The sequence below is a fragment of the Lissotriton helveticus genome, chromosome 4_1 (genome assembly GCF_964261635.1).
Source record: "Lissotriton helveticus chromosome 4_1, aLisHel1.1, whole genome shotgun sequence".
NCBI lineage: Eukaryota > Metazoa > Chordata > Amphibia > Caudata > Salamandridae > Lissotriton > Lissotriton helveticus.
Window position 1 is genome coordinate 263,384 of NC_136063.1, and position 27,110 is coordinate 290,493.

A 27,110-nucleotide genomic window follows, 5' to 3' on the forward strand; every position below is an offset into this window, starting at 1 on the left:
GAAATAAGATGGCAGCTTCGGCAGTTAATATCAGAGTTTCAATCTAAAGGGGCGCAGGCGTATTTGATGTTTCCAGCTACATTAAAAGTTATTCACAGGGAACGCACCAGATTTTTTACAACTGCAGGCGCTGCCAAAGATTTTTTGGGGTCACTATGATCTGCGAGAGATATAAGAATTGGTTTGGTAATAGGGTGAAGACAGTAAAGTGCCAGCAGCGGTTGTATTTATTTATTTTTTTGTTTTTTTGCTCTTGGTTCTTCACCGGGAGCAGTGGGTCAGAGCATGGTGAAGATATGATGGGTGATGACCCGTGGGGGGTCGGTAGGGGGACGGGGGTAAGCTCGCATCACAGGACCATAAGTCCTTAAGCCTCTATAAAGGGAGAAGGGAAGGGAGGGGGAGGAGGGGTGGGCCTAGAGGGGGGGTAGGGGCGAGGAAGGGGGCACTCTGGGTTGTTTAGGGGGGAAAAATGGGGGAAAAAGTGTTCACAGTAATTCACACAGGGAAAATATGAAGGCAGTAAAAAATAAAAAGAATGTATAGCATCCTCATTATTAGCTTTGTTTTTTTATGTTTGGTGGGCGGTAGATAGATGGGTGATAGGTTTTGGTTTTGTACAATGGCAATGGTGAATAAAGGTGTAAGAATTTGTTCAATGAATGTGTCCGGGTTAAACAACTATACAAAAAGACAAAAAGTAGCTGCGGAACTGAGATACATTCGGCCTGACATATTGTGCATACAAGAAACTCACATTCACTGGTCAAAAAGGGGTATGCTAAAGGAATTAGGGTTTAAATTAGTGGTTGCGTCCGGCCAGTCTAGTATGATAATGGGAGTAGCTATTCTGGTTCAACAAAATTATCCAAATATTGGTCGGAAATCAGTGGATAAAAACGGACGGTGGCCTATCGCAGAGTGTAGGATTGAAGGGAGACAGTTAATGTTATGCACACTCTACGGAGCTAATTTGGACGATCCAGCTGCCTTTAATGAAATAAACTTAGAATTGGCTAATTTCTCACAACCAATAGTGCTCTGTGGGGATATGAATATAAATTTATTGAATAGTGCAATACAGGATGGTTTTGGAACTATACAGGCCGGAAACCAAGAGTGTACAAAGCTCTTGTTAACCTATTAAAAGATCAAGGTTTAGTCGATGTATGGGGGCGGCTCAGGGGGGAAGATAATGTGTTTACATTTTATTCACATCCACATAAGAAGCTGGTCAGACTGGATTATTTTTTTGTACCGGAGAATATATTGGGTGGGGCAATAATTAAAACCTATCCCAGGATTACATCTGACCACTCTCCGATTGTGCTGGAAATACGGGGTAGTGTGAAGAACACAAAGCGCTCCAATTTTACTTATGACCGAAAGCTGGGTTTGAATGAGGAATTTAAAGTGCATATAGACAGCTGGATACAGTCCTTTTTTAGCTACAACAAAGGGACTGCTAATGTTTGTACAGTTTGGGATACATTTAAGGCGGGATTCCGTGGTGAGTGTATGAGTTTCTCAATTTGGCAGCAAAAGACATTTAAAAGAGAGATTGCCATGTTATATGATCAGTTAGCACAGGCAGAGACTTCATTAACGAGGGAAGTAGTTAGCGGTAGGAAGGAGCTATGGGAGTTTGAGAATAAGTACGGAGATCGCAAGGGAATTTTAAAATGCAAAGTCATGAGTTTGGGGAAAAAATTGGGAGAAGGCTTGCGGTCAGATTGCGGATGAAGGAGTCAGCTAGGAATTTTCTTGTTTTGAGGGATAGTCAGGGCGCATCACATTCGGAGCCGCAGCAGATTCTTAATATATTTCAGAAGTTCTACTCTGAATTATACACTCCACACTACTGGAGTCAAGCTATCCAGGCTGATGAAGGCTGATAGCCAGAAACCGGTCCTTGGATGCTTGATTCCGGTCTGGGAAAGACATGGCTTGGTAGTTCAGACTGGACTGTTCCCATGAGGCACAGGGTCAGAGCTGATTTGCATATAGCCAGTGTCTAACCCAGGGTGGTGTGGAGTGCAAAAAAATGATGGATTTAGGCCCAGATCCTTGTACTGGGGTGAATGTATGACATTGTTCTACATTCTGTCCATCAACAGTGTTTTTTGCAATTTTCACCCCGAGTGTGCTGGGTATGCTTAGACGTGAGTCCCAGGCTCTCCACACCACTGGAGTCAAGCTATCCAGGCTGAAGAAGGCTGATAGCCAGAAACCGGTCCTTGGATGCTTGATTCCGGTCTGGGAAAGACATGGCTTGGTAGTTCGGACTGGACTGTTCCCATGAGGCACAGGGTCAGAGCTGATTTGCATATAGCCAGTCTCTAACCCGGGGTGGTGTGGAGTGTAAAAAATGATGGATTTAGGCCCAGATCCTTGTACTGGGGTGAATGTATGACATTGTTCTACATTCTGTCCATCAACTGTGTTTTTTGCAATATACACTCAGGAAGGCGGGTATGGTACGGGTACAGATTGGAGTGATAGGTTGGAGGTAGGCCTGAATGTTCTAGAGCCTATGCTTGCTGATCAATTGGATTCCCCTATAACGATGCCTGAGCTAGAACTGGCAGTTAAGAGTCTGGAAATTGGCAAGGTGGCAGGTCCTGACAGAATCCCCTCGGAGGTTTATAGACAGTTTTTTAATAAAATCAAGGATGAATTACTGGCTGTAATGTAGACGGCACAGCGGGGAAGCCCTCCTAGCACCTGGTCGGAGGCGACTATTGCTGTATTTTGCAAGAAAGGCAAAGCTTCGGATTTGGTGGGATCTTATCGGCCTATATCTTTATTAAATGCAGATAACAAAATTTACTCAAAGATTTTGGCCAATCGCTTATCTGAAGTTATAACATCTTTAGTATCTCGGCAACAGCATGGTTTTATACCTAAAAGAGGGACGGTAGATCAGATAAATAAAGTCATCACGTTATTTGATATCGCGGCTGCGAACAATAAAGAATTAGTGCTTTTTTTGCTGGACGCAGAAAAAGCGTTCGACCGGGTGCACTGGATTTGGTCAGAAATTCATTATATCAATACAATCCCTTTATTCTTCACCAAAGGCTAGGATATCAGCTATAGGATTACTCTCAGATTCTTTAAATATTACTAGAGGGACTCCCCAAGGTTGTCCCTGCTCCCCGCTATTGTTTGCCCTGTACATTAATCCCTTTTTAGAACAATTAAACCATAATATATTTATCCCCCCCGTATTATGTTTTTGAAGATGACTTTCCTGTTTTCGCGTACGCGGACGACATCGCTGTCGTAACAGTCAATCCGGGAACCGCCATTGTAGAAATTGAGAGGCTGGCTAAGGAGTTTGGAATGGTAACGAGGTATACACTTAATGAATCAAAGACGCAGATTCTTTGCTCTGAAGCTTTAATTTGGGAAGACGAAAGAGTGGTTAAAGAAGTTACTGATCTGGGGATATTGATCAAAGCGAATATGCTGGAATTGGTTGATTCAAATTGGAATGACGTGTATGCCAAAATTAAGCTGTCTCTTGAGAGGTGGGAACAATTGTATTTTACTATCATTGGTCGTACTAACATTCTTTTAAAATGAATGTCCTGCCTAAAGTTCTATACTTGTTTAGGCCAATTCCTTTGGAATTCCCCACACATAGGATACAGGCCCTGCAATCCTTATGTGGAAAATTTATCTGGAGCCCTGGAAAGCCAAGGCGGGCTATGAAGCACATGATGTTACCATCAGAGAGGGGGGGAGCTAGCGGTCCCGTATTTTTTTTCCTTACTATGTAGTTTGTTTTTTACTGAAAATGAGGATATTGATAATAGGGGGAGCAACTGATCATATGGTTAATTACCTATCAATTTTTGAAATTCTGTTAGGGCCCTGCGCAAAGCAGAGCCTATTTATTGAAATTGATGGTAGCTATTACAAGCGTACTCGCTTTAAGTTGCTACTGGGTGCCTGTAGGATTTGGAGATGGTTAGTCAGAACAATGGCTATTGGGAAATTTTCGTACTATACACCTTTTAAAGCTTCTAGGATACTGCCTACGATATTTGCTGATGGAATGTCACAAAATTGGCAGAAAAAAGGGGTCAGGTGGTTGGGTGATATTTGTTCGGAAGATGGTACGTGTAAATCTTTTGAGGAGTTAAGAGAACAGTTTTCTTTCCCCAGAGCTTATTTTTTTTAATTTTTGCTAATACGTGATTTTTATATAAGACAGAAGCTAATTTCGCAAAGTAATCCAGTGATAGAAGGAATTAACAAGCAGGGTAAAATAGTGTTTTTGTATCGGATACTATTAGGGGAAAAAACAGACGATCTTGAGAAAGTAAGGGCAAAGTGGGCTAATACTCTAGGAGATTCAGGAATAGTGGTGGAAGATCTTCTTCTGCTGTCCAAAGAGGCTTTAATGTCTGCAAACCTAAAAGCCCAATTTTTTAAAACTCTGTTTGATTTGTATTATACTCCGGAATGCTTGGCCAAGTGGGGTGAGCGATTCGATGGTAAATGTTTTCGATGTAAAGCTGACCATGCGGATAGTATTCATATTTTTTTCTCTTGGTTTTATAGGAGGAATTGAAAAGCTAATTTCTTTAGTTCTTAACACTTCTGTAACTATTACCCCTGCTATGATGCTCTTTGGGAAAATTCCCATTGATAGCTCCTTGGAGAGGTTATACTCTCATCGCCACTTTATTTTTTTTTTCATGACAGTGACACGATTATGTATAGCTACTGAGTGGCTTCAGGAAAAGCCGCCTGTTTATCAACAATGGCAAGCAAGAATGTATAATTTATATAAATTGAAGTGGGGGCTTTTCTCAATTAGTGGATCAAGGAGAAAAAAGAAAATGGGTATGAAAATTTGGGGTTCTTTTTCAGACTATTACGAAGAATGAGAATGTATATAAAAAAATTAATTGTATTTGTTAATAATGGATTTATACTGACCATTAATTGTTATTTTTATTTGATATATGTATAGTAATGACTACCCGAGCTTGGTTGATTTATGTTTTATTGTATATACTGCTTATAGAACAACTTGGTTTTACTCTTATGTTGTATGTAATGTATTGCTGTGAACATACAAAATAAAAAATAAAAATAAAAAAAAGAGATGGAAGAGGTGGATATATCACAGGAGATTAGAGACAGTGAGTTTGTGCCATCCCTAAGAAAAGCATGTCAACATTAGATACAGGACCGGACACAGCACACATTTAGCACCATTGAGTACAACTTGTACAGCAGTTTTTCTTTTCTTACACTCCCTGAAAAATGGATAAACAAGTGTTATGCATTATTGTGAATTTGAGAAATCAAAAAGGGGTTATTTAACTCTTTGCATAGAAATAGAAGTGCCTGAGATGATGCCGATTCCCACGCAGTGTGTAGGAGTTATGTACCTCTCTGCAGGAGCAATAGCAGAGTGAGTGGGAGTTATTTACTTCTCTGTGGGAGAAACAGCAAGGTGAGTAGGATGTACTTAACTTCTAAGGGAATGACAGCAGAGTGAGTAGGAGGTATTAACAGCTACAGGATCAGATGTAGCAAGCAAAATAGCGATCGAAAATGGTGAAATTCACAGAATATCAGCGTTTGCGATCGCAATTTAGCTGTGTGCTATGTAGGTAGGCAAATACCTACTTGCAAAATAAGGAATCGCAAAAATTGTGATTTCACATTTAGGGCATGCCTTTAGAGAATTACAATTTGCGATTCCCTAAATGCTGTGCTAGTTGGAATCACAAATTGCGATAATGCCTTAAGGAGTCACAAATTACAATCAACTTCAAGTTGGTGGTAAGTTGTAATTTCCTTTCAAAAAGCAATTTTTTGCTTTTTTCAAAGTAACATGTCGCACACATACATGCCCTTTGGGAATGTATGTGTGCCACATGTGCACACATGCCCAATTCAGGGGTGCAACAGGGTGTCTTTTTGGAACCCTTGCACCCTTGAAATTGGGAGCGCAATTTGCGAGTACCTACTGGGTACTTGCAAATTGCGCGCTCAAATCCCATTCATTCCTATGGGCCTCTTGGCCCATAGGAATGACTAGGAAGCCATTCCTTATTTGCAACTCACAATTTGGGGTTTGCAAATAAGCAATGTGTAGGAATCGAAAAAATTATTGTGATACCTACCTACATAGCGTTTTGCGAGTCCTTAATAACGATTCCCTAAAAATCGCTATTAAGGACTCGCTAAACTGCTTTTACCTACATCTGGCCCTTAGTATGGTCCATGTACCTCTTCGATTAAGCAACATCAGAGAAATGGACAGTGCAGGAGATTCCTGCAAAGTGAGTTGCTGTATTTACCTCTCGGAGTGGTGACAGCTGTGACTGCAGCGTATGGAGAGAGCAGGAGATATTGTCCCTGACATTTAACTCTGTGAGCAAGATATGCTAGCGGTAGGACTCGACATTATATCCCAGCCAAGGGTGAGCCGGTGTGTACATTAGGAGTGATTCACAAAGATGTCTAAGGCCAATCTACGCATGCAAGAGTGAGTTATATTTATGCAATATATTATGTGGCTGAGTATTTACTGAAAATAGTCTATGCAGTCTTTACGTATACGTATATTAGTCTTTATGTCATATAATGCAAGACTGAGGCAGCTTTATATTATGATTTAAATGCTCAACAAATGGATGCACCCAAGACAGGGTCAGAGAGGTTGTCATTCAAAAAGTAAGTATAATCCACTTTTGGATTTACTCACAAAACTAATTTAGGGCGTTCACACATTTTAGGGGTGTAATGTATGAATAACTATACTAACCTCCCATAATTTCATTAATGAGTTTACAATGAATTTACAGATGATTTTATTACAAGTATTTATAACTATATACCGATAGTAGTAGCAGGTACAATGCACATCTAAATACAGTGACGTAGGTAATGAATAGATTGGAGGAGAGTGGACTAAAAATAATTCATTAACTACTTTAAGGGTCAGTGCACAATCATCATGCAGTTCTAATAAATCATACATGTATTTGCAGTTATTATTACATATTTATAAGTAATTTACCCCTACAAACATCTATATACCTATAACGAATGCCTAACTCATACTCTCACTACTTAAACCCACCTTCTTACCCCTTACACCTACACACACCGAATTTGTCAATTAGCCTTGGTATGTGTAGTGTGCATGTATGCCTTGGCTTCATGCTTCTCATGTCTGCAATGGACCCATGTCGTCCTTGGCTCCATCTCAAATCTCAGAGTCCATGGGCAGACATGAACCGTGGACTTGAAGGGCTGAGGCTCATTTCACACAGCACTGGCACACTCACTGACACTCTGACTGGCACCTCATGCTTCCAAGTCACTAGGATTGTACAAAGGCAGGAGAGGAGCAGTGTGCACCTTGATATGAATGATAACCACATTTATTCAATCTATGACTTCACCAATCGAGAGTTGCTGAGACACAGGTGCAAACTGCAACATTCTCACTAATATTGCCAACGTGCGCCCTCTCTTTCAGATCTTCAAATGTTGGGGTACATTGTGTTCCTGCTTCTTGCCCTGAGGGCATCTACGTCATTCTGCCCAGACTGTGGTGAGTGCTGTTTGTCTGGACAGTTAATGACACTGCCTGATGATTTGTACATGTACAGCTTTTAGTGAAAGAGTAAAGTGATGATCTACTGTGTGTATGTTTGTATTGTTAGTTTTGTGCAGCAAAAGCATTTGCCACCTCACGTCCTCTGCAGGGCACCAAAAGAATCAGGATGAGTGCTCAATGACTGTAGGACAGTGAGGTCAAAAACGCTGGTGTGACATAATATTGCATAACACATTATGACTTACCATAACAACATACCACAGCACAGAATAACATTACAGGATAGTGAAATGACATAATATAACTTATTATAATACTTAGGTATCTATATACATATTCACTGAAAAAAACAAAGGTTAAAGTGATGTTATAGTTAGGTGAATATGTCAGTGACTTCCACCCCACCATGCACTGCATATGACCTCACATATTATATCACTGATGACATCATTTATAACATCACACACAGTCATATGTTAATAAGAAGACATTGTCGAAATGATACGATTCTGTCAAATAGTTCCTATATTCCCAATAGGCTCTGCAAATTGGAATAATAAATCCTGTAGTTTAGACGTAGGACTGAGGTCGACTAGGTCTCTACCGAATCTACTAGACTTTATTGTGAGTGCCAGCTAGCTCAGAGGTCACTAGAAACTTCCTCAAATTCACAAGAAGGGATTAGTTTCTGACAACTGCATAAACATGACAACTTTGTTTCCCAAGAATAAGAAATCAATCTCTAGAGTCGCGGAAACAATAGATAACTATTTTACTCAGTCAATCATGCATGCTTCGTTACACCAGCGGTGCAGAGAAAATAGAGAGACGGGCGTTTTCAATGAAAAGTATTTATTGAACAGTCTTCTTTCTCGGGCATAAGAAATGTACTGCTACAATCGTAATACTGGTTATAAAGTACAAGGCATATGATACGAAAAGTATTATAAAGTAGTACTGTAAAAGCATTATATGGTTTCTAAGCCATAAATTGCCTAAAACATATAAAATACATACAGTGATAAAATAATGACTAAAAGTACTCAACTGGTGCTTCTAAAATATGCCTACCCGAGTGTACCTAACCTAAGTCTAGTACAAGGGAAGATGTAAGTAAGGAGTAGTTTAAGTTTAGTATTTCTCTGCCAAGAATTCTCTAAGGGTCTAATCAGCTCCGTACCTTGGTTTAGAATGAAGGAGGTCTTGTATCTCTATCTCAGGACTTGATTTCCCAACAACCCGCAAGGGTAGCCAGGAAACACTGGAGCTGGATTTCTCTGTAGGAGAAAAGACAGTGTCTCTCAGTGCATCAGCTGGAGGGTCGGCTTGCGTCGGCACTTGCTGCCGCAGGGCGTCGGGCAAGTAGTAAGTCGATCTGCTTCAAACCACCGTGTCTTTGTCTGGGCAAAGCTAGGCATCTTTATACTTTGGAGGTGCCGAGTTTGATGTGAGATTGGACTTAATAACGTCATGAAAGACTCAGCTCTTCAAAAAGTCCATGATTTCCTAGTTAAATTAGCATTCAGGCAAGGGGAAGTCCCTAGCTGCTGAAGGCGGGTTTCTCTAAGAAATCATTGTTGGTTCTTGGAATTTAGTGGAAGTAGCCATGCCGTATTTGGGATGCATAGGGTCAGTCTAAATATGGTAATGATTTCTATGCCTATATAAGGACAGGATAATCTATACCTATATAAGAACATGAGTCGTAAAAAATTACACTATTTGAAATACAACTAAGCGTAGAAGCACTGACATATCTAAAGCTAGTGTTTACAATCCCACCCAAAATACAAAATACAATTTGCATTTGAAAAGGCTTGTTTACATGAAACAAGTATAATTTGTATGAAAAAAACTGTTCTCAACAGATATGAAGCATGGTATGAGAGCATAGATTCTAGCATGAAACATAAACTGACATTTAAAATGAATGTCGAGACTATCCCATAGTATTATTTTTAAACCATTTTCTTATGATGATTTAGCCAAATATTGTCATTGGGAAGTTTTTTCAAAAGAAATCTTGTTCTCTAAAAATAGTTCCACTTTAAGCAGATTACTCTGTGCCAAAAGTTCTATTTTGGAAAAAGTTCAAATTGGTAGATGGTTTGTTTTGAAAAATGAAGGTCGAATTTCAGAATTCAGGGAACACTGTGTGAATTAGTCAAAAGTTATTCTCGGTGTCAGGAGAAAACATCAGATTGTCTAAGCTGGCAAAGAAACCCTCTTCCGTAGTAGGTGAAAGTGGAACCACTTCAGTTAGCAGATCAAAAGTGCAGAAGTGTGGATAATCGCCGTCAGCATTTGATGCATTAGCAATGTCCGCAGTAGATGGTACCTGTGTGCCTGTAGTGTCCCGTATCTCACCCTCAGTTAGACTTGCCGGTGAGACCTCAATGAATGCCGTCATCAGAATGGGCAGCCGTTGAGGGCAACACGATGCATGAGTCATTACTGGACTGAGCAAAGCGTCAACATCCGATGGCAGTAGTGATGGAAGTGTAAGACAAATGTCCAAAACGCATTCCTGTCCACAAAGCAGGCATCGTAGAACAGGTAAGATGCAATCTTGCCAGATTGGTCTGAATGATAGAAACCAGGTTGTGTTCAGATCTCTTAAATGAGAAAAAGCCAAGAATCTGTGAAATCCTCTCACGATACCTCATGGCAAGGAGGCATTGTTCCATAGTAGTCTGGGTGTTGCTGGTGGCCGTACTTGCCATATCGGAGCAGAAGGAATAAAAATAGAATTCCTGCTAAGAGTCCCAAGATGAGAGGCAGGCTGCCGAAAACAGACTCCACAAAATTTGGAAAAAAGCTGCTTCAAATGGTGTTAACAGTCCCGAAAAATCGTCTTAAATACATGTGCGATGCCACTGGTATCAGACATATTTAAGATTTGGCTTAACATTTCTGGTAAATGTACTGGGCAGTTTGTTGATAATAATGCATGTATCTCTGCAGAAGTCCGTGCAACTTGAAGATCATACGTTTCTCTAGACGAGGTCAGTGGCACAGTTTTTTGTAAAAGAATGACTTTCATTCTGCTTAAAGCATCAATTCGTATAGAAGAGATATTCAGTAAAGGCAATATTGCCGTCCCCCTGTCTGTTTTGTGCATTGGATACAATACTTGCACACAACAAGTGACCATGGACGAGACACTGACTAGATAGCTTTTCCTGGCAACATGCCACAACAGCTGTGGTCGTTGAGCATCACTTATCTGCCATTGGATAGCTGCCTGAAAATTGGTTCTATCACTGCGGAGGGTGTACCGTTCAGGTGGCAAGAGAGGTTATTTGCAGAACCTTCGCAGGCTCCGTGTAAATTAATATCTTTGCACAAAAGTGTACCACTTAGTGAGTTCTTACAATTTTTACAACTAAGGTATACCTCCTTTCTATTATTCCAACATTTGTCTGTGTTTCGTAAAGTCTAGGTCGACTTAATGTATTCTTTACCAAGCCTTTCATACAGGCCCGCTAATATATGCTGTAGACAATACTGAAATCGGAAAATCGTCCCTGGTATAGTGATGGTGCCTTGTATTATCCATTCAATGACATGCTTCTCAGAAACTGTCAATGGTAATCTTTCCAGTTTTTCAATGCTCAGCACCGTATAGTCTGCTCCTTTTTGTGCCAAAGAAATTTGTTTATCTGTAATGTTAAATACAGAAAACAATGACGTGGTGTTGATTAGACGCCAGAGCATGTAGCCTGAATGGAGATTTTGCAACGTCCAGCCTAGCAGGATTATAGAACGTAATTGAGACTGGCCATGTTGTAACATTAGCAAGTCCTGCTCTATTATGTCAATTGCAGATGATACGATGCTGTCCAAAGAATAAATTCTGGAGGACAGAGTCGTTAACCCATTGTCCACTACAGAGAGAGCTTTCTCCAAATTAACGCAATCAATTTCTCGTATTCTTTCTGCAGTTTCCATTTGCGTTATTTTCCAAACTTCGTTGTACGCAGCGTATATACCGGCGTATATAAAACGTTTTTGATGTAGTTTGCGAGGCCCCATTAAGAAATCTCGCAAATCATTGCCTTCTTTAAGTAAAGATAAGTGCTGTTTGATTTTTGGAAGTGTAGATTTCTGTAGCTACTCAAGGCATAGCTTTCCTACAATATAAGTAGTAACTATCTCTGGATGTTGTCTCTAGGAGTATCGTGGATCTGGCCTATTCACTGTAAACCCTTGTATTTTGTTCAGGAATCTATCTTGACAGTTATTCGTGTCTGTGGGCCAGATTAACAATTTTTTCCAATCAGGATTAGTTCTGTTTTGTTTTCAAATATAGGGTACGTCTACCTCCTCTTCTATAGTATCATCACTGTCAGATGTTGGCTTAGGTATAGACGGTTTGTTTAAATCTTTTATCTTAGCCAGGCCAAGACAAGAAGTTTGTTGAACAGTGTCATTTAAAAACATTATTTGTTCTGGTATAACGCAGGCTCTGAACAGGGCCTCCAAACCTTGCACCTGCTAATCTTTTGTGCCCCAGACAGTTTTTGTCTCAATGTTGTCTTTCCAATAGTCAAAACCTAATGTAGACAGCTGAGCATAAAAGTTTGCAAAATACATTTCTTTAGTATTGGTCAGCATTGTTTTCATTACTGTCTTATTTTCGTTTTTAAAACAAAATGTTTCTGGATGTGTAACATTAAACCCTGAGAAGTACGAAAACTTTTCATAAAATGTTTTTGAGCTGCCCTTTTGTGGTGTTGGACAATGTTCCCATTGATTGTAAGTAAAAACATTTCTTGGGCTTGCAGATTTATGCAAATAATGGTGACCATAATGATTAAAACAATACATTTGGTCATAATCTGATGAACCTTCTAAGTATTCATGTTCTGTAAATTTAGCTGACATTTCTAAGTCTGTCATCATGTTATTAAAAGTTTCAAAGTCCCAATCATCGGAAAATGTGCTGGGTGAGACAAAGTCACTTAAAGAAACCTTGAACTGGTGTGGAATCTTTAGCAGCTCCACCGGGCCATAGATGTCATAATCAGTTCTGTCCCATGCTATTCCACCAGGTATAGGAACGGCTGAGATGTTCACTGATGACAGGTCTCTTTTTTCACAATGAGATGATTTGTGAGGTTTTATGACCAAGTTGATTTTCTTACTTGCTGTGTCCATTGTACTGTATTTTCCATCTATCATCCTCCCCAAACTTAACACTGGTATGAGCCAGAGCAGGAGGAAAAGTACACCTAGCACAATCCAAAATTCAACCCATGGTGAAACCAGATATGTTTTTCCAAGTTGATGAAAGAGTTCTGTTATTTTTTCTTTGAATGTTTTATTTGCTGCCTTATCTTCAGGGTCACTGGGACCCTCAGAAAATATATCAAAGTTGATGAAATAGCTAGAGACAGTTCTGTCAATTGTTGGAATTGCATCAGGATTGTTATTAATCTTTGGAGTTGCTTCTTCCTTTGTCATATTTCTATAGTCAGAGGCTACATCATTGTAGACAGGTGTTTCTTGACGAATTGTTATTTGGGTATCCAGAGGCACAAGTTCCATGGCTTTGTTGCATAGTCCTTCTTTTCTTACTGCAGGTTTATCAAAGGTGAATTGAATTGAATTAAAAATAAATGTATAGAGCGCAACTAAACCCGAAGGCATCAAGGCGCTTAAGATGGTAAAACTGTTTGGTCAGAAGAGGAGTGGGAGCGGGTTATTGGTAAGCTTCCTGAAATAGCCAGGTCTTAAGTGCTTTGCGAAAAAGGGCATGGGAAGCATGCCCCTTGAGGTCATCAGGGAGGGTGTTCCAGAGTCTGGGGGCGAGAGCTCGGAAGGCCCTTCCGCCCCATCTGGCCTTGGATACTCGAGTAAAAACGAGCAGATTTTTGTTGGAGGAGCGAAGTGCTCTGCCCGGGACATAAGTGACCGAATGTCTTCGGGCCCAGTGCCATTCAAGGCACAGTGCGTAAGGCAGAGAGCCTTAACGTTTATCCTAGCCTGCATGGGGAGCCAATGCAGGTTCTTCCTGATGGCCGAACCTGAAGAGTGTTTTGGGGCATCCATGACAAACCGGGCCGCTGAATTTTGCACAATCTGAAGGCGTTGGACCAAGCCGATGTTAATGCCTAGATAAAGTGCATTGCAGTAGTCCAGCCTGGAGGCTATAAGAGCCACTGCGACCTGTTTGCGGGCTTCTAGGGAGAGGTAGTGGGTGATTTTTCTTAAAATCCTCAGGGCACCACAGCTGGTGGAGACTGTCCTGCTGACCTGTTTCTCAAGGGAAAGAGTGGTGTCCAGGATAACACCGTTATGGGCGGAGGAGGAGGGCGTGGGGCAGATGCCAAGGGCAGGGGGCCACCAGTCCATTGACCGGGTCTCATGTTTAGCTCCAAAGATGAGGACCTCGTTTTTTTCCCCATTCAATTTAAGGAAGTTCTTGACCATCCAGTCAGCGACCGCCTCCATACAGTTTTTAAAGTTAAGAGCTGTAATATCCACAGATTGTGTTATGGAGACCATGATCTGCATGTCGTCAGCATAGGAAAGAACTTCTAGGCCAAAGGACCTTACAAGCCTTGCGAGTGGGGCCACATAAATGTTAAAAAGCGTATGGCTCAAGGAGGAGCCCTGGGAACCCCACACTTCACAGGCTTGATTGGTGAGATGACGTCGCCAAGCTTTACCCTTTGCTGCCATTGGTCAAGGAAGGATGTGAGGAGGCTGAGTGCTGGACCGTCTACACCCACCCTGCTACGGCGACTAGCAAGAATAGATGGAGAAAGGGTATCAAAAGCCGCCGTTAAGTCAAGCAGCACCAGTAAAGTTGTTTGGTCACTATTAACCTTGGCCCAAAAGCTGTCGACAACAACAGTGAGTGCCGACTCGGTGCTGTGTGCCCTTCGGAAGCCATGCTGAGAGGGGTCCAAGGAACTGGAACTGTCGAGGAAGGCACTCAAGTCGTGGTTAAGGTGTGCCCCAGGAGCTTAGCAGGGGCAGGGAGAAGGGAGATGGGACAGAAGTTTTTTAAAGTCCCCGGGTCCATTGTGGGCTTTTTCAGAAGGGGTTTGACAATGGCCGTTTTCCACGTCGAGGGATAAAACCCTTCAGAAATAACTAGATTCATTACCTCCATGAGAGGGGGCATAAGTACCTGCCTGCATTCTTTCAAGATTTTCACAGGACAGGGGTCAAGCGGGGATCCGGACTTAAAAGCCTGATAAGGTGATACGTCTTTCAGTTTGACTCTCTTGGATTGTAGCAAGATTTGGTTGTCTGCTATATCTTGGGAGTCCACTGGGCCTACTACTTATTATCGACCACATGATTGTGATTTGACCAGGTCGATGGACACAACTCTGTTCTCCCTTTTACCAGCAAGGGGCGGTAGTACTACTGATCTTGTTCCTTGGATTGCCAAGATAGGTACTGCTTTTCTGTAAGAAGGTCCAAATTCCTTCTTTACCACGATCTTTTCCCTGACTAGATCCCCAATCTTTGGAATCCAGACAGGTCTTGCTGGGACTGGTGTTTTTTCTTCAGTGGTTGTTGGCTTCTGTATCGTGTTACTCAGACTTCTTCTTGTTTCATTTAAGTCCTGTAAGCCAGACAAACGATCTTTGAAATCAAAGGCTTTTTGTTCCACCACTGAAGTTTGACAATCGAGGTCTTTGATTAACATTCTAGTACCAAACAGTAGTTCACACGGAGTGCTTCCACCCATAGAATTTCTTGGCAGATTGTTAATACTACGCTGGACACTTACTAGATGTTTGACCCACCCATCACCCAAACCTAATATCTTAGCTGTTATGGATTGCTTTATGTCACGTTTTTTTATTTCCACTACCACATTACCCTCAGGATGGAAGGGACTATAATACCACAATGCAACGCCCAAGCTAGCCATGGCCTCCTTGTACACTCGAGAGCTAAACGCAGGACCCTGGTCAGAATGTAGCGCGCCGATTGCGTATGTGCCGATAAAGACACGCAAATCCTTTATAACAGTTCTGGTGTCAGCCGAGCGCTGGGGCCACATCCAAATAAATCTTGTTCAGGAATCCACTGCGACCATGATATATTTGTAGTTACCGTCCCTTTGTAAGGGACCACAGTCGTCCAGGTAAACACATGCTAGTGGTTTATCTGAAATCAGAAGGGGCGTCTCTGCAGGTCGCTTTACTGTAGAAACTTTAATTTTTTGACAGATTTCACATTCCAGAACATAGTTTCTAGTTTGTTTCCTCATGCGCGGCCACCAATATCTCTGTTTTAATAATGATACTGTGGCGGAAACTCCTGCGTGTGCAGAGGCCAGTCCGTCATGTGCTGCTAAGATTAGTCCTAACCTATGTTCCATGTTTGGAATTGCCCTATCCCCCACTCCAGGGATTCAAGCAAAAGGAACATTATTCGCATCAGTTATATATGAGTACTGTATAAGAAAGCCTTTCGGGAGTGTCTTACCACTGTCTTTGACTGAAGCAGTGACAGCTTGCATTATTTTGCTGTCTATTTTTGTTTTTGACTGAGTGATCGCAGCTACGGATGCCGTTTGCACCGCTGCCTTCGCGGCTTCATCAGCCAATGAATTCCCTGCAACGTGAACGCCATCACGCTGATGACTCAGTGTATGAATCACGTGAGTCTTTTGTAGTTTTTTTTTCAAAAGAACTACTTGTTCCCAAAGCGTTTTATGCTTAATTGTGCCACCTTTTTCATCTTTGAACCCGTTTTGAACCCAGTCCTGCTGATATTCATTGTAAGACTGGACGCAGTAATACGAATCGCACACTATTAGTGTTGGGAATTCGCAATCGGTATTTTCAAGCGCCATCTTGAAAGCCTGTAGTTCAGCTCACTGAGCTGTACAGTCTCCGAGTGATTGAGTTTTAGTGACCATAGGTCTAAATTTACCTTCGCACCAGCTTCCTTTAACAATCGTGCACACAGCACTATAGGCTTGTTTACCCCCAACTGCGGGCTGCGCTGATCCGTCTGTATAGATTATACATCCGTAATGCTCTAGAGGCAGAATTTCGGTCGGTAGAGGACATTCGTATTCGTATTGTAGGAATTCTTGTGTCTTTAAGCAGGGGTCAAAAACGTATTCAACGTCTGCTGCAGCAAGATAATTAACCCATTGTATCCATCTCGGATGTAAAACCTTAGCATTGGGAATGCTTGCTTTTGTCACTGCCTCTAAGGCAGGTACAGGTGTAACGATCATTATGCGTTTACCCTGTGCGAGGGCTCTCTCTTTTGCTTCTGCAGATTGTGTGTACAAGTGTGATTTGTATGCTATTGGTACCTTTTCACCTTCATTAAAGGTCAGGAATGTGAATCCGCATCTCCCTGGGATGATTCGGATCACAAGATTGCGCGTATTATCGCGTGTTTCTAATTGTGTTTTTGCTAACATGTCTATTTGCACTGAACGCAAAATTTCTGTGTGTGTTTGAGTCCAATTTGTTGGTTTGAAATCAGGTTTGATTAGTTCGTAGAGAAAATGAACTCTTTCTGCGTAATTTAGAACATAAGTTATTCCAAAATTCAGGAAACCTAGAATTGACTGTAAGTTCTTCAGCGTCTTTGGAGGTTGGAGCAGCGCACATTTCTCTAGGAAGTTGGCTGCCAGGCTTTTGCCTTCACTTGATAACTCATATCCTAAGAATAGGACGTTGAGGGGGGCAATTCGTGATTTCTTAAAATTGAATTTGTACCCTTCAGATGCGAACCTGAGTATTATGGTGTTCACTCTTTTCAAGTGCACGTCCAAATCATCGTCTGTAAGATAGGGGAAACAACCTTTACAACGCAACTTTTACAACGCACTACCATTACAACGAAATTTTTCAACGCAAAAACCATTACAACGCATGTATTTACAACGCATGTTTTTTACAACGCAGGTACCTTTACAACGCATACCATTACAACGTAAATATTGGTAAGTATATAATTATATTTTAAATTTTATATGTTTGGGTTTTTTTAAGGGGTATTTTTAGGGTTCAGGTTCAGTTTTCAGTTTTTGGGTAAAAGGGAATTTTTAGGGTTCAGGGTCAGTTTTCAGTTTTTGGGTGAAGGGGTATTTTTAGGGTTCAGGGTCAGTTTTCAGTTTTTGGGTAAAAGGGTATTTTTAGGGTTCAGGGTCAGTTTTCAGTTTTTGGGTAAAGGGGTATTTTTAGGGTTCAGGGTCAGTTTTGGGTTTTTGGTATTTTTAGTGTTCAGGGTCAGTTTTCAGTTTTTGGGAAAAGGGGTATTTTTAGGGTTCAGGGTCAGTTTTGGGTTTTTGGGTAAATGGATATTTTTGGGGTTCAGGGTCAGTTTTGGGTTTTTTGGGTAAAAGGATATTTTTAGGGTTCAGGGTAAGTTTTGGGTTTTTGGGTTAAGGGGTATTTTTAGGGTTCAGGGTCAGTTTTGGGTTTTTGGATAAAGGGGTATTTTTAGGGTTCAGGGTCAGTTTTGGGTTTTTGGGTAAAGGGGTATTTTTAGGGTTCAGGGTCAGTTTTGGGTTTTTGGGGTACAGGGGTATTTTTAGGGTTCAGGGTCAGTTTTGGGTTTTTGGGGTACAGGGGTACAGGGTAAAAATAAAATAAAATTAAATTTAAATTAAATCAATTAAATGAAATTAAATTAAATTTAATAACATTACATTAAATTAAATTAAATTAGATTATTTTTAATTATTTTAAATTAAAAAAATTAATATATACTTACCAATACTTACGTTGTAATGTTATGCGTTGGAAAGGTACCTGCGTTGTAAAAACATGCGTTGTAAATACATGCGTTGTAATAGTTTTTGCGTTGTAAAAATGTTGTTGTAATGTTAGTCGTTGTAAAAGTATGAGTTGTAACGTCATACATCCGTAAGATAGATGTCATCGACATAAGATGATGCCTCATCTTATAATGCCTTGTCATCGTACATTTGTAGTAACTCTGTCACTCTGGCTGAAAATAACCCTGGACTATTCTTGAATCCTTGGGGGAGACGGCAAAATTGTAGCTGTGTCCCCATTATTGAGAAAGCGGTCAAATGCCTGCTTTCAGGTGCAATATTTTGACAGAAAAACCCATTTAAAATATCTAATGTGGTTTTATATTTTTTGCACACGATGTTACTCATTAGTGCTGCACTGTGTGCATTTTGTAATGCAAATGTTTTGCAACAGGAGTTTAGGTGTCTTTAGTCCAAAACTAGATGATATGAATTGTCTGGCTAGGGGACAGGACGAGGTGCATGTTTCAATCACCCCTTGGTATTCAAGTTGATTTAAAATCTCCCTGACCTGTTTTTTAGCTTCTTGCTTAACTGGATACTGCCTCTGTGCAGTATGTTGATTTTTTAACTGGGCTTTATGGTGAGGAGAATCCTCATCCCATCCCACATGATTTTTATATAATGCTGGAGCCTGAGCTACTGCCTAATTTCTGGCATATGTATATTTTTTATGAATAGGAATATGATTTGAGAAGGCTGGCATAATTATCTCTTCCCTGACAAATTCAGGTGGCCAGTCTTTTTCAGCTAGAAGTATGTCATAACCCTTGGAAAGCTTATCCCAAAAGAGAGCTTATATTTTTCTAGGTATGGCCCCCTCCATCTGGAGTGTTATTTCATATAACTTGTGGGGTACACTAACCCTGGTGTTGGCAGTTTCAACTTGAATGCATTCATTCAAGTCCACTGTCTCCAGATGATCCATCAGGATCTTGTTAGCTATGGTCACTTCTGCTGCGCAGTCTAGCATTGTTTGGGTACACTCCCCGTTCTAGAGTTGTGTCCTCAAGATCCTCAGCATGTCTGATCTTTATGCTTGCTACCTTCTTCTTGGCAAATTGAGCCTTCTTATTTTTTGGAACGTGCTGTTCTTCTTTGGACTTCACGCGTTCCTCTTTTTGTTCTGATCGTCCTCTCCACTCGGATTTCGCGAGGAAGCTTGAAAGGTATGAGAGGAACATGTTGATAAGGTACACAATGGAGTCTTCATTGAAATAAAAAGTTGCTGTGATGAATGCTATGAACCCTACTGTAGCCTAGCAGGCTAGGCTAAAATAATATGGGGTGCAGAAGGCCTTAAGGACACAAATTCAGCTAACTAATAGTGTGCGGTTCACACATAGGACGGCAGTGGCCCGCAATTCTGCTGCTCCTCCTGCAGGTGACTCAGAGCCTCTACCTCATTAAGAGTGTCTGTACACGTGGCTAATAAAGAATGTCAAAAGGGAATAAGGTCCACCTCTCCCACGAAGAATGAGGGTGCTGGGCGGTCATCCGCCTCCCTCCGGTGTTTGGAGGAGAGCTGCGCTATGGTCAAAAAGATAGACCTGCATGGGGGGCACAACAGCCGAAAATAGACCACTAAACGGTGCAGAGGACCCCTCAGAGAGCTGATCAGATACAAGTGGAAAAGACTGGGGCTAACAAGGATCTACCTGAGCCAACAGGGGCACAGATTCTGACAGCAATTGGACACTATAGGGCGACTGTCCAGGCAAAAATAGATGCAGTATCAACAGATGTTGGATTGTTGCTTGCTGACCTACGCACTGCCACAGACCGCTCATTGGCCATGGAGCAGACGGTCAGTGAGGTACAGACCAAAATTGCTTCACTAAAGGCAACTGTGACTGAACTCTCATGCAAGATAGTAGCTCCGGAGCGCTGGGTTGAAGATGCTGAGGGGCTCTCCCGCAGATATAATCTGCGCTTTGAAGGATTCCCCGAGGGTGTGGAGGGGAAATAGCCAGAAATCCTTTTGGAGAAATTGGTCAAGGAGGCACTCCCCCAGCAGAGCTCTCCTCAATCTTTATTGTGGAGCGGGCACACCAGGCACTTATGGTGCTGCCGCCATCGGGGGCTCAACCCAGGACTCTAATAACAAAATTCTTAAACTTTAACAACAGTGAATGCATTCTTAACACGGCCAGACATGCACCAGGACACCTTAGGGTAGCAGCGCGCTTTATAAGCTGATATAACATAACATAACATGAAGGAGACCCTGCCTTCGGTAATCAAAAGATCTGTATATTCCCAGATTAGACTAATTTGGTTCAGCAGCAGAGAGCATCCTTTATCAGAGTGAAACAAGAGATGCGAGCCATGAATCTACAATATATGCTCCTTTACCCTGCAAAGCTGAAGGTTCTACATACGGATCGTATGCACTTTTTTATGACCCCGGATGCGGCTTGGGAATGGTTGGAGGTACGTGGTGATGAGTGGTTGCCACGAAGGGGGAGAGAGGCGGGGAGATCCACAGTCAAGCCCAGAGGAGTAAAAAGTGTCAGCCATCGCAGGAAGTTCCAGTAACCCTCCAGATCCACACAACGGGTAGTGGTACTTGGGGATGACTCCTTGGAGCTAGAAAGAGCAGATTCTAGTGCCGAGGGCAGTAGGTCTCCCTGAATAGACCAACTGGTGCCACAGGCTGAACGAGAGACCACTCAGGCACTGGTGGAGGACTTAACGACCACAGGCTCAGAGACCAGTACTGGAGACATTGCAGAAGATACCCTGCAGATGGGACGTCCTGAATGAATCAAGGGTGATACTAGAAAATTGTCTACACATGGAAATTGTGCCTTGGACTCAATACCCCCCTCGAATGATGTGTGTCACATGATGCTTCCCTCCTGCACCTTGACAAACGGAGCTCTGACCTGGGACAGATATAGAGATTAAAGGGCGGGCGATGCCTTTGCTTTATTTTCCTTTTCTCCTTCTGCTCTCCATTTTCTTTCTCTAGTTTCCTCTTAGTTATCTTGTAGTATTGTTATTCAATTCTTTATTTTTTGTTTTGGTAATAGATATGATTGTCTGAGTGCGTTGTGTTGATAGGTGAGTAGAGGCGTTTGATTGATGACCGGGGTTGTCGTGGTGCACCTGTTGGATGCAGTTTGTATCTGGGGGGTGCCGTCTCCTGCCTTGATAACTGGCACATATCGGATGATTGCATGAGTTAAGAGTACTATTGAGATGAGAGTTGTCCAAAGTATGAGGAGATTATGTGTATTATTATTGTTTTTCTTAAGGAGAGTTATTGATATGTTGGACAGTGTTTGTTTATTGATAGTGTATAAGGGCGGGAGGTGGGAGTCTGAAGATCATGTGGGAATGCAAGTTTGTTCTTTCAGTGTCTACCCGGAGAGTGAGTTTTTTTAAGAATGTTCTGTTTGGATCACTGAAAGAATATCGACGGACAGAATATCGACCTACAGAAATATCGATGCTGGAATATCGAAGGCAAGTATATCGACACCCTATCTACAATATAGTAAGTACAAAAATATCAGAAAAAAATATTGATGTTAAAAATATCGTAATTAAAAATATTGGGGCATATTACCAAGGGCCTTATCGCCGCTTTAGCGGGAAATTTTCCCGCTAAAGCGTCGATAATTTTATCGCCCAATTACCTAGCTGTCGCTAACGCCAGTTAGCGACAGCTAGTACGAGATAGCGGGCATTTAGGTGCCCAGTTTGCATGTCAGCGATAATTATCGCTAATGACATGCAAAGTGGGCGTGCCAAGATGTTAGCGACTGGAAACAGTCGCTAACATCTCTATCTCCTATTACCAACTTTTGGAAATAATCGCGCCAAGCGCGATTATCTCCAAAAGCTAACGCCTGCCCAGAGCTGTTCTTAGCCATGTTATCCAAAGGTAGGTGGATAACATGGCTGAGAGCATTTGCTCGGTAATGCATGAATATTGCTGACTTTACAGTGATATTCATGCATTTCGGCCAATTTTTATCGCTTAGGAGAAAAACCCTGATAATAGCAAGGATCGTAAGCGATAAAAATCAGCGGAGCTCGGCGATATTAATATTGCCGCTAAACCAACATAGCGATAATTATCGCTAGTTCTTGGTAATATGCCCAATTGGTTTTTTTGTAAAATAAAGTAAATAATACTTATAAATAAAATAAACATATTTAAACATATGTAATAATGTTTAAAATTAATAAATAATACATGTTTAATAATGAACCTTTAATTAAAAATATACATACACTATATAATAATTATTTAAATTACTTATAAATTAGTAAAAAATACTATAAATTAAAAATACATCTACACACATAAAATAAAACATAAATAAAAATAAATGTTTATATTTAATACATTAAAAAAATCAAAAATACTTTCAATATTTTTAAAGTTAATTAAATACAACATTAACTAAACAGTACAAAAAATATTAAATACATAAATAAATAAAACTACTATTTAAAGTCCCAATAAAGAGACAGTAATGAAAAAATTGGATAGCGTAGAACATACGATTACTATTCCCACTCCAGAAAATTCAACGGTAGGGAAAGCGTTAAATAGTGTAGGGGTAAAAATTAATATTTCCACTCCAGAGAGTGAAACAGTAGAAAAATGTTGGCTAGCGTAGGGGTAAAAATTACTATTCCGACTCCAGAGACTGCAACAGTAGGGAAAGGGTTGGATAGCGTAAGGGTAAAAAATACTATTCCCACTCCAGAGAGTGCAACAGTAGGGAAAGCGTTGGATAGCTTGGGGGGTAAAAATTACTATTTCCACTCCAGAGAGTGCAACAGTATGGAAAGCGTTGGATAGCGGGTGGGTAAAAATTACTATTCCCTGTATGCAACAGCAGAGAAAGCATTGGATAGCGTAGGGGTAAAAATTACTATTCCCTCTCCAGTGAGTGCAACAGTAGAAAAATGTTGTATAGCGTAGGGGTAAAAATTACTATTCCGACTCCAGAAACTGCAGCAGTAGGAAAAGGGTTGGATAGCGTAAGGGTAAAAAATACTATTCCCACTCCAGAGAGTGCAACAGTAGGGAAAGCATTGAATAGCGTAGGGGTAAAAATTACTATTTCCACTCCAGAGAGTGCAACAGTATGGAAAGCGTTCGATAGTGGGTGGGTAAAAATTACTATTCCCTGAGTGCAACAGTAGAGAAAGCATTGGATAGCGTAGGGGTAAAAATTACTATTCCCACTCCATTGAGTGCAACAGTGGGGAAAGCGTTGGATAGCGGGTGGGTAAAAATTACTATTCCAACTCCAGATAGTGAAACAGTAGGGAAAACGTTGGATAGCATAGGGGTATAAATTAGTATTCCCACTCCAGACAGTGCAACAGTAGAGAAAGCGTTGGATAGCGTAGGTGTAAAAATTACTATTTCCACTCCAGAGAGTGCAACAGTAGGGAAAGCGTTGGATAGCGGGTGGGAAAAATTACTATTCCATCTCGAGAGAGTGAAACAGTAGGGAAAGCTTTGGATAGCGTAGGGGTAAAAATTACTATTTCCACTCCAGTGAGTTCAGCAGTAGGGAAAGCATTGGATAGCGGGTGGGTAAAAATTACTATTCCCACTACAGTGAGTGCAACAGTAGGGAAAACGTTGGATAGAGGGTGGGTAAAAATTACTATTCCAACTCCGGAGAGTGAAACAGTAGGGAAAACGTTGGATAGCGTAGGGGTATAAATTACTATTCCCACTCCAGACAGTGCTACAGTAGAGAAAGCGTTGGATAGCGTGGGGGTAAAAATTACTATTTCCACTCCAGAGAGTGCAACAGTAGGGAAAGCGTTGGATAGTGAGTGGGTAAAAATTAATATTCCCACTCCAGGGAGTGCAACAGTAGGGAAAGCGTTGGATAGCGGGTGGGTAAAAATTACTATTCCAACTCCAGAGAGTGAAACAGTAGGGCAAGCGTTAGATAGCGTACAGGTAAAAATTACTATTCCACTCCAGTTAGTGCAACAGTAGGGAAAGCATTGGATAGCGGGTGGGTAAAAATGACTATTCCCACTCCAGGGAGTGCAACAGTAGGGAAAGCGTTGGACAGCGTAGGGGTAAAATTACTATTCCCACTCCAGTGAGAGCAACAGTAGGGAAATCGTTGGATAGCGGGTGGGTAAAAATTACTATTCCTACTCCAGTGAGTGCAACAGTAGGGAAAATGTTGGATAGCGTAGGGGTAAAAATTACTATTCCCCCACCAGTGGGGTAGCATTGGATAGCATAGAAATTAAATATAACATACTTAATTTTTGTATTTAAAATAAATAAGAATGTAAATTTTAAACAACTCAACATCATTTACAAATACCCATTAATAATTATAAAAAACATAATTACAAATGAATAATTATTTAACAATAAATTAACAATAAATACAAATAAATATTAATCAATACATATTAGTTACCAAATAATAAATATTACAAAATAAAAGATTTTTCTAAAACAAAAACATTTTAATGAATAGAAATTGATTAGCAATTTAAAAAAAATTAAACAATAAAATTATTTTATATACCAAAATATACTTTTTATAAAACATTAATTACCAATTAATAAAAAATAATTTCCAAATAAAAAATATGTACACATTAAAAATTAATTACCAATCAAAAAAATTAATTACCAATTACAAACATGAATTACCAATTAACAAAAATAATTACCAATTACAAACTTTAATTACCAATTAAAAAAGTTCATTAACAATTAAAAAATTTAATTACCAATTATTAATTAATTGACAATAATGTAATTATGAATACCAAAAAATAAAAATAAATAATTACTTAATTACAATTAAAATAATTCCCACCCAATTCCCCTATAAACCCACAACCCGCTACAGAACTTACATCCAAAAATGTATTAAAATTAATTAATAACTCCTAAAAATGAATCATTAATTTACTATTATTAAATTACTTCTCACCCTATTCCCCTATAAACCCACAACCTGCTCCGGTACTAAAACATAAAATTTACTTAAAAATAAAAATTTTAATATATAAAAATAGTACACATATAATTTAAAACAAGTAAAATACTTAACAAAAACATATAACACTTACATATTAAACACATAATAAAATACATAACAAAAGTAAAAAAATCGATATTAGTAACATCGAGATTAGTAACAACGATATATTTGATATCGCTATTACTGACTTCGATATTACTTACATCGATATAAAAAAAAATCGATATTACTTACCTTAGGGTCGATATTCTGTCGAACGATATTCTTGACCTCGATATTCTGTACCTTTGATATTAAAAACTCGATATTTCTGTAGGCCGATATTTAGACTTTGCACCGTTCTGTTTATAGTTCTCTCTAGCAGCATTGAGGGCAGTACACAGGCCGTACACACACTGAATAGGACAGGTTTGGGCTGGATGACATGGGACAATGCAAAATTATAACATGGAATGTGAGGGGGCTAAATTTGCTTGTTAAGCGCGATAGAGTACAAACATATCTATGGCGTCAGGGCGCCCATTTCACTGTGCGACAGGAAACGCATTTATTACACGCTGAGACACAAAAACTTCACAAGAAATGGCGAGGGCAGTTGGTCGCATCTACCTACTCTACTTATGCTAGGGGAGTGGCAATCTGGGTGGCCCCAGACGTTCCGTTCAAATTACGCCACTGTTTGGCGGACATGGAGGGCAGATATGTAATTGTGTATGGAGAGCTGGTGTGGAGGTATGTATAGTAAATATTTATGCCCCCAACACAGATGATGGTGATTTATTTGGTGCCATGGTGAGTCTGCTCCTTCCATATATTGGGACCCCTCTAATATGGGCTGGTGATTTTAATTGTGTGCTGGATGGCTTATTGGATAGACAGCTGTCGAAACAACATACTAAACCCCACATGTTGAACTCCTTGAGTGAGGTGATGAGTAGGTTAAACTGTGTGGATGTATGGTGCTAAAAAAACATGGGTGACCGAGGCTATACTTGTTATACGCCGGCCCGTGAGGTGTATAGCAGACTCAACCATTTTCTGCTTTCTCGGGAGGCATGTGGTGCGGTAGTATGAACTACGATGAACAGGCCGACATTCAGGCACACGTGGTATCCTGGCCACACGGAGAGAGGAGGTGACCCCGGTGCTCGCTGCTTCAGAGCCCCGCAGTGAGTCAGGGCAAAATGAACTGTGCAATAAACACGGAGCCACTCATTAAAGTTTTATGGATCTTTTTAGAAACTATGAAATGAGAACTGCAAAAGACACGTCTAAGCTATAGATGCACTGATTGTAGTGAGGGGGCCCTCAATTCTGCTTATCTGTCACCAGTGTTCTCTGATGCCACTTGCTATCACTTGGAGAGAACCGGGGATGCCTATCACTGCTTTCGGCAGAGAAACTACATTACCCAGCATCCCGTGCGGCGCTCCACGCCGCGTCCTGCAACAAGCGCGCCAGGAGGTGCTTAAAAGGGGCACAGGGCTCCCGCAGTGCCCGTCCTTGCCCGTCATCAACGGCTCTTGGCTGTTTGCCGTGACATTACTGTTTGAAGGTACAGTGCTCCTGATTTCCACGCATAAATTGATAAAGGGAACTGTCTGCACCTATACTTGTGCCGGTTTAATTAAAAACTAAGAACACTGACTGACCATCTGTGTACTTGTACCATCGTGGGAATCTGTGAAATATTGACAGTTTCTATTGTATGAAGTGTGTGAAATCGGATCTA